General features: G+C 46.8%; 1 pseudogene; it reads left to right on the forward strand.

The window, feature by feature from the left end:
* The first annotated feature begins 1,313 nt into the window (after positions 1 to 1,313).
* Positions 1,314 to 5,677, forward strand: LOC147005038 (chromatin remodeling regulator CECR2-like; annotated as a pseudogene).
* The last annotated feature ends 1,972 nt before the right edge of the window (positions 5,678 to 7,649 follow it).

The raw sequence follows: 7,649 nt of genomic DNA on the forward strand, positions 1-7,649 counted from the left end.
ACAATCTTAGCTACCTTTAGTGTTGCTGACCCAGCAGGAAGTATTAAGTGCTGAGGCCAAAGCTCAGAGAACCTTTCAAGGGGCTAGACAGAAGCCATCAGAGACTCTCCACATCCTTGTCCTGAGATGAAATCCAGAAACACAATGTGAACTTGGTGGCCAATTTACCATACATCAAACTTCTACCTCCACCTTTCTATGTTCAGTACAGGAAAGTGTGCATGCACCTCCATGCCAGATTGATCTTGATATATGTCCCAGGGCGCAGACTTTTTAGAGAGTTGGTTGTAGTCAAGCAGTTGGTGCCCTCAGTAAGATGTGAAGACTATCAATAATAAGTGACCACACTGTATTTGTTTAAACATTAGTTAAAAATTGAGCATAACTGAGGAATTGGACACCAGCTCTGCGTCCTGGTCTTTTTGTGCCTATACCTTGCTCAAAAGGAAGGTGGGAGGACAACTTGGGTTCCTCTGCATCAATAGAGTGAGGTGAAATCTGCACCGACCAGTCTGAGCAACAGTGCTGAAGCCCTTTATTTCAAGTAAAACACACATTCTCTGTCCTCCTTGAAAGTGCTCCTGTTGAGGCCATGGACCTTGTATTAACATGCTAACATCATGCAGACATCTTTCCTAATGATACAAAGTTCTCTCTGGTAAGGCTTGCCCCCTTACCATATCTGTAGGAAATTTGTTACATGGCAGCCGTCAGTCTATTTCATGCTTTTGCCATAATATGCTTCCAAGTTGTGATGGTTTGTATACTCTTGTACCAGAGAGTGGCACCATTTGGATGGGTAGCATTGTTGGAATAGGTGTGACCTGTTTGCAGTAGGCATGTCACTGTGTGTGTGGGCTTAATACTCTCATCCTAGGTGCCTGGAAATGGGTCTTTTACTAGCAGCCTTTGGGTGAAGATGTGGAACTCTCAGCTCTGCTCTTGCCATGCCTGTGTGGATGCTGTCATGCTTGATGATAATTGACTGAGCCTCTGAACGTGTAAGCCTGCCCCAATGAAATGTTTTTATAAGTCTTGCCCTAGTCATAGTGTCTGTTCCCAGCAGTAAAACCATAACTAAGTCAGATGTTGGGACAGCCATTGAGGGAGGGGGAAAGCATGCGGCTGCTTGAGCGAGTTTGCAAGCTACTCCCCCAGTGCACTACCCCTGTCCTGGCCCTCCTCTGCTTGAGCTCTTGCTAAGCTGAGGGAGCTGCCATTTGCTGAGTGAGAGGCGCTGCCCCATGGCCAGAGTTGGAGCTAGCAAGCAAGATTGAAGCAAGCAAGAGTGAATGAGTAATCACAGCAGGGAGATGTGCCCAGAGGAAGGCTGCATGGCCATGATGGGCATGCTCTGCTCCTGGTGGGAAGTCCCAGCCATCGCACAATTCTGCTTGTTCTTTCACAAGGCGTTATGCCTGCTCAACTTCGAGATCGAGGAGTTAGAGGCAGCTCTTCACAGAGATGACTTGGTATTTATCAGTGATCTGATTGCCTGCCTGCTTCAAGGCTGCTATTAGCGAAGAGGTATCACGTCTCAGACATTCCACAGCTACTTGGAAGATATTGTTAACTAAGGTTGTGAGCTTGAAGAAGGAAAGCCCAATCCTCTGAGAGATCCCAGTTTTCAAACCTTCCTCTGCGTACATGAGTAGAGATCCTGCATCTCCTTTGTGATTACCCGCTTGTTGCAGATGATGTCTTTGATCTTCTCAAGGGTCTGGATGCAGACAGTCTCCGAGTTGAACCTCTAGGTGAAGACAATTCAGGTGCACTGTACTGGTACTTCTATGGGACACAAATGTACAAAGAAGACCTAGTACACGGAAGGTCCAATGGAGAACTCTCCTTGAGCAGGGAAAGTGAAAGGCAAAAAAAAAAAAAAAATGTCTCAAATGTTCCTGGAAAAACAGACAAAAGAAGAGGAAGGCCTGCAAAACGAAAAAAAACTACAGGAGGAGATTATATCCAGTGAAAAGCAGGAAGAAAACTCCTTGACGTCTGACCTACACAAAAGAAATGGATTCGGAGGGGCAGGCCAAGGTACTTGGTGGATCCTGTGTCTAACAGAAGAATGGAGACAGGTTACTGAGAGCTTCCTGAGAGCCGACCTCTCTCCAAGAGCAGCAACTCTACAAGCTCCTTAGCAGGACTTCCTGCCTGAAATCTGCAACATGATTGCTCAGAAGGGAAAATGTCCACAGGGCACAAAGCCAGAGCTGCAACACAGGTTTATATCTGTCCACCTGCCCATCCAATTCATCAAGCTAGAGGAAACTCCCATGCTCACCAAGATAGAAAAACAGAAGCACAGGTGGGAGAAGGAGGAACGACTGATCTTTCTTGCAGTGCAGAAGAAGGAGCAAGATCAGATGTTAAAGGAGGAGAGAATGCAGGAAAAGGAGGAAAAAGGTCAAGGCAGTGGAAGTCTGGGCTAAGAGGAGAAAGCTCAGGGAAGAATGAGCATGGCTATTGGCTAAAGGCAAGGAGCTACTCCCAGAACTTTCCCATTTGGATCTGAATTCTCCTATGAGGGAATGGAAGAAGACCAAGGACCTCTTTGAATTGGATGACGATTTCACTGCCTTGTAAAAGTTCTAGATGTGGCGAAGGCTCACAAGAATTCCTGGCCCTTCTTGGAACCTGTGGATGAATCTTATGCCCCCAACTATTACCAGATTATTAAGACCCCCATGGATATTTCAAGCATGGAGAAGAAATTAAATGGAGGTTCATATTGTACCAAGGAGGAATTTGTAAATGTCACGAAGACCATGTTCAAAAATTGCCGAAAATACAATGGTGACAGTAATGAATATACCAAGACGTCTGACAATTTAGAGCAGTGTTTCCATCGGGCCATGACAAAACACTTTCCTGGTGAAGATGGAGACACAGATGAAGAATTTTGGATCAAAGAGGATGAAAAATGCTAAAAAAGAAGGAGTCAGTCTGGTAGAAATAGTGGAAGCCATGTTTGGACTCTCTCAAGAAACACAGAAGTGTAGAGCAGGAAACAGCCACCAGTAAAGAATGGGGGAAAATCATTGCCCGCAGCACACTGAGCTGCCTCCTCAGGGGACAATCAGAGCAGCAGTTCCATACAACTCCCTCCAGAGGTCGGCACATCAAATGGCCAAGGCTTTTCTTGCCCCCTGCATTGTGGTAGGGTGCCTAGTCACGCATCCCTTTTAAACCAGATGAAGCCAGCAGCACCAGGAACGTTTGGCTCTCTTCAAGGATCAGAACCCATCAACTTACATGGCTCCTCTCAAATTCCAGAGGTGCCCCCAGAGGAGCCCTTGCAACACCCAACCTTTGCTATACAGTCTCCAGTTGGAATTAGTAACCATTGGGGATCCCTGCTCAGTGCTTCAGACCTTTCCAATATGGTGTCACATGTCCCATCCTTACAGCTTGGGCAGATGAATTGTCCCAGTCAAGTTGGAAACATGGATCCACCAGCTCCATTCTAGGCAGGATTTATTCCTTCTAGGCATGGTTTGACTCCAGCCCAACTTCCAGACTTTCCTGAACGGTCTGAAATTCCTCCCGGTCATATTTATCATTCATACAAGTATCTAAATCGAGGACACCCTGCTGTTTGGAATGGGAACCATGGTACTGTAAACCCTGGATGTTTGGGGCCAGTTGAGAAGCCCCACCTGGGTCCAGGACCCTCTCACCACCCTCATACCATTGGTCATGTGATGGATGGCTGAGTGATGAGACAACCTATCCCACCAAACCAGTGGACTAAACAGTCAAGCTTTCTACCTCATGGTGTTCCTTCCTCAGGGTATATGCAGCCACCCTGTAAGTCTGATGGACATGGTTTGCAGCCACCTCCAACTCCAGCACCAAGTCCTGGATTCAGAGGGCCCTCCCAGGTGCCCCGGGGGGCACAAGTAGGGGAATCCATGATGGACAGCCCTGAAATGATTGCCATGAAGCAGCTCCCCTCCGGAGTCTTTCCCCCAGGTATGCCTTACCACCCCCCTCCAGCGCACTCCTCCCCAATAACTGGTCCCTCTCCAAAGGTAGCTCATTCGTCATCAGTATGTGTGTCAGAGCCCGAGACTGCATTGGACAACCCTGGGAGTACACAGGAGATGACTGAAACACAAGAGCCTGAGGAAGACCCAGAGCCTTTGCCTGGACATGAAGAGAAAGCAGCAAGCATTTGTTCTTCAGAGGGGGTATACCTCAAACAACTACTTCACCCTGCACCTCCCTTGCAAGCCAGCGGTACCAGGCAAAGCTCACCACAAGAAAGGGAAACAGAGGACTTCCGACTCAATAGTGATGCTTCAGACTCCGCAGACACTTCTAACACATCAAAGAACAAGAACACCTGGCCTTTGGACAATAGCTACAGCAGCCCAGCTGTGCAAGGCTGTTTGAGAGACTTCTCCATAGTGGCAGAGATGGGGAATCTACATGAAAATGAGGTCCTTGGTGAAGCATCTCCCTGTAGGTCAGAGGGGAAGGGCCTTGATGGTAGTGGTCCAGAAAAGCCAATCTGCCCCAGGGGTAAAACATTGCAAGAAGCCATGCTATGCATAGGACCGAATGCTACTACACCTCTTTGCACAGATCCCAGTTGGATGGCAGGCAAGGTGAACCAGTTTTCTCCCTTATACATGCCTGGCATAGAATACTCTATCTCAGCTACACAGTACTCTATGAGTCCAAGTTTGCAAGGCTTGGGCTCTATGATGGGAGGAAAGTCCTCAGGATCACAGCCTCAGTCCTTTCCTCCCAGGGGGTTCCAGGATAATGGTCCCCAACCTGGACTCTTTCCTAGGTACCATCCTCAGCAAGGAATGAGATATACCTACCAGCCTTCTTCTCTGCCTTCCTACCACCCCTATCAGAGGACTCCTCATTATACATGTCCACAGGGCTTTTCTGATTCGCAGAGATCTCTCCCTTCCCAGAGAAGCCCAAGTGGACCCCCAGGGAGTCACCCTCCATGCTCCCTCTTCCCAGAGAAGAATGTCTTGACTAGTCTGCAAGGTTGTGAGACACTAAATTCTGCCTTAACTCCTCCAACTCAAAGGGATGCAGTGACTGCTAAGGTTGTTCCTCCTGATGGACACAATTCTGGTCCAGAAGAAGAAAAGATGGATGAATCTGTGGAGAGGCCAGAGAGTCCCCAAAAATTCTAGATCTCAACAACCATGATGCAGCTCCCAAGTGGCAGAACTCACTGTCAACCAGTGTCTATCTTTATGGAACTCCACCACCATCTCTGAGTTCAGGAATGACTTTTGGTTCATCTGCTTTCCCACCCCACAGTGTGATGCTGCAGACAGGGTCTCCATACACTCCTCAGTGATCAGCCAGTCATTTTCACCCCAGGGCATACCCATCCTCTGTGCCTGCCCATCCACATATCCACCCAGTAGCCACCCAACCCAATGGACTCTCTCCAGAGCATTCCCTCAACTTCTGTCACAAAGAGGGCCTAGGTCACTTTCAGGCTTCGATGATGGAGCAGACTGGCACTTGAAGCAGATTAAGAGGCACATTTCAAGAAGTACACAGACCAACGGGATTGCAAATGCATCCAGTCCAGTCACAGTCCCTATTCCAAAAGACCTGGGCGCCTGTGGAGTCACCAGAACAGTTGCTGACTCGTAAAATACCAATATTTCCTCTGGATCAGAGCTAGTCTATGGAGGACCTAAGCCCTAAGGAAGTGGACGGCTGCTTGTGGAGACCATAAGTCAGGCCTGGCGGATTTGGAGGAATGAATGCTGTACATCTCTGTCCTGTCTTCCGGTTCCACCTCTTCACTGTGAATCAAGCCTTCCTCAGAGCTGAACAGTATAAGACTTAGGTGCATACTCTTTAGATAACTGGCTGGCCTGTGGTTGGGATCATCTGCACAGCTGACAAACTTACCCACAGCAATATACCTGGAGTTCTTGCTGGCTTCTCCAAATCCCAAGACTCTTGTCCAGGGAAAATCAATTTAAACTTGGGTGGAGTGTACATGTAATGCTGGAGTGGTGCCTTTAAACTTTCATGAGCAGCTAATCTCAGTTATATATTTGGTGAAGGGACTACTTTAGTATTAATGTTTTTGGAGCTGGTCCAGTTTACAGAAGTTTCATGTTGCCAAATTAAAATCATTATTTTTTTTTGTGGTGACTGTATTGTATATATAGTGGGACAGTCAGGTGGGTGCATGGAGGAGTTGGGAGTCCTTCCCCGATATGGCCAGCATACTGTACTGGAAGATTCTCTGTCTTTGTACAGTCAGTTCTCACTGAATGCCTGAGGAACTTGGAGAAGAGACCCTGAAGACTGCAGCTTATATATGACACTTAACTTGTTTCCTCTGCAGCTGGCCTCAGAGACAACATGTCCTCCTCAGCATTCATTTCACAGTTGATTGGACTGTGCTGTCATGGGGCTTTACTGGGTGTTGCAGCCATAGGACAGGCCGCTCTCACTCTGGTGGCCTAAGTTCTGGACTTGGGAAAGCATGTCCCTTCCTGCTTTTCCACCAGCTCTACCAGATAGTTGTAAGCCAGGAATTTGGACTCTAGAGTGTTTTACTTATCAGAAGATAAAGTGGCTTCTTCATGGGCCTGTCAGGCCTGTGATCTAGAAGGCATCAAACAACACTTTCTAGCACAGGTTTGAAAAAGAAAAAAAAGACAGAAGTTGGTACCAGGGAATGGGGCATTGCTGGGATAGGACTGACCATGCTTTCATTTGAAGAATGTAGATTTAGGGACTTTGGATTTGGAACACAGAGGAATGCTTTAAAAGTGGCTTAATGGGTCATCCTAGTAGGAATATGGAAGACTTTGTTGCTGGGAGTGATTTGAACTGTGTTGACCTGGCCCAAGAGATTTCAAAGGAGAAGAATTTCAGAATGTGGCAGAAAGACTGTTTTTGTCATATTTTGATGAAGAATGTGGCTAGTTTTTGTCCTAGACTGACAAGTCTGCCTGAGACTAAGGTGAAGAGCCTCAGATTAATTGCATTGACAAGGGAAGTTTCAGAAAAGCCCAGCAGAGACTTTGTTCTCTGGTTAAGTCTTAGAAAGATAAGTTTTAACAAGCATAGCAAGCTTAGAAAGGAAAAATATAAAATACATGGTTTGAGTATTAAAGGGGCACCAGGACGTGAAATGGAGCAAAATCCTATGTTAGGAGATAACAGATTAAGGAAGTGGGACCTTGGGGTCAGACTCTACCCATCTAAATTTAGATTCAGGAATGGTGATGCACACCTTTAATCCCAGGAGACAGGCATGTTGATCTATGCCTTTCAAGGTCAATCTACAGGGCAAGAACCAGGATAGCCTAGCTTAGGCAGTGAAGGATTTGGAAAACAAAGCCAGTGATAATGTAATAGTACAAGAGGGTCATGTTCTAGTTCCTGTAAGCAGCCGAACTCGGCACCTTCAGCCATGTGGCTCTGGCTCTAGACTTAGGAATGGAAGGAACTACTGGGACATTTGATTCGGGTTAGCTGGAGCTAAGATATTAGCAATGATTAAGAAGAGACCAGCATCACTGAATTGAAATATGGGAATTGTTTTCTTAGAGCACAAAGAAGCTGTGTTTCAGAGACAGGCAAGGTTGTACTTCATGCAGCTTCTGGACTTGGTAATGTGGAAGAGTCAC

Source organism: Mus caroli, unplaced genomic scaffold (genome assembly GCF_978045245.1).
Source record: "Mus caroli unplaced genomic scaffold, Mus_caroli_1 scaffold_4, whole genome shotgun sequence".
Lineage (NCBI taxonomy): Eukaryota > Metazoa > Chordata > Mammalia > Rodentia > Muridae > Mus > Mus caroli.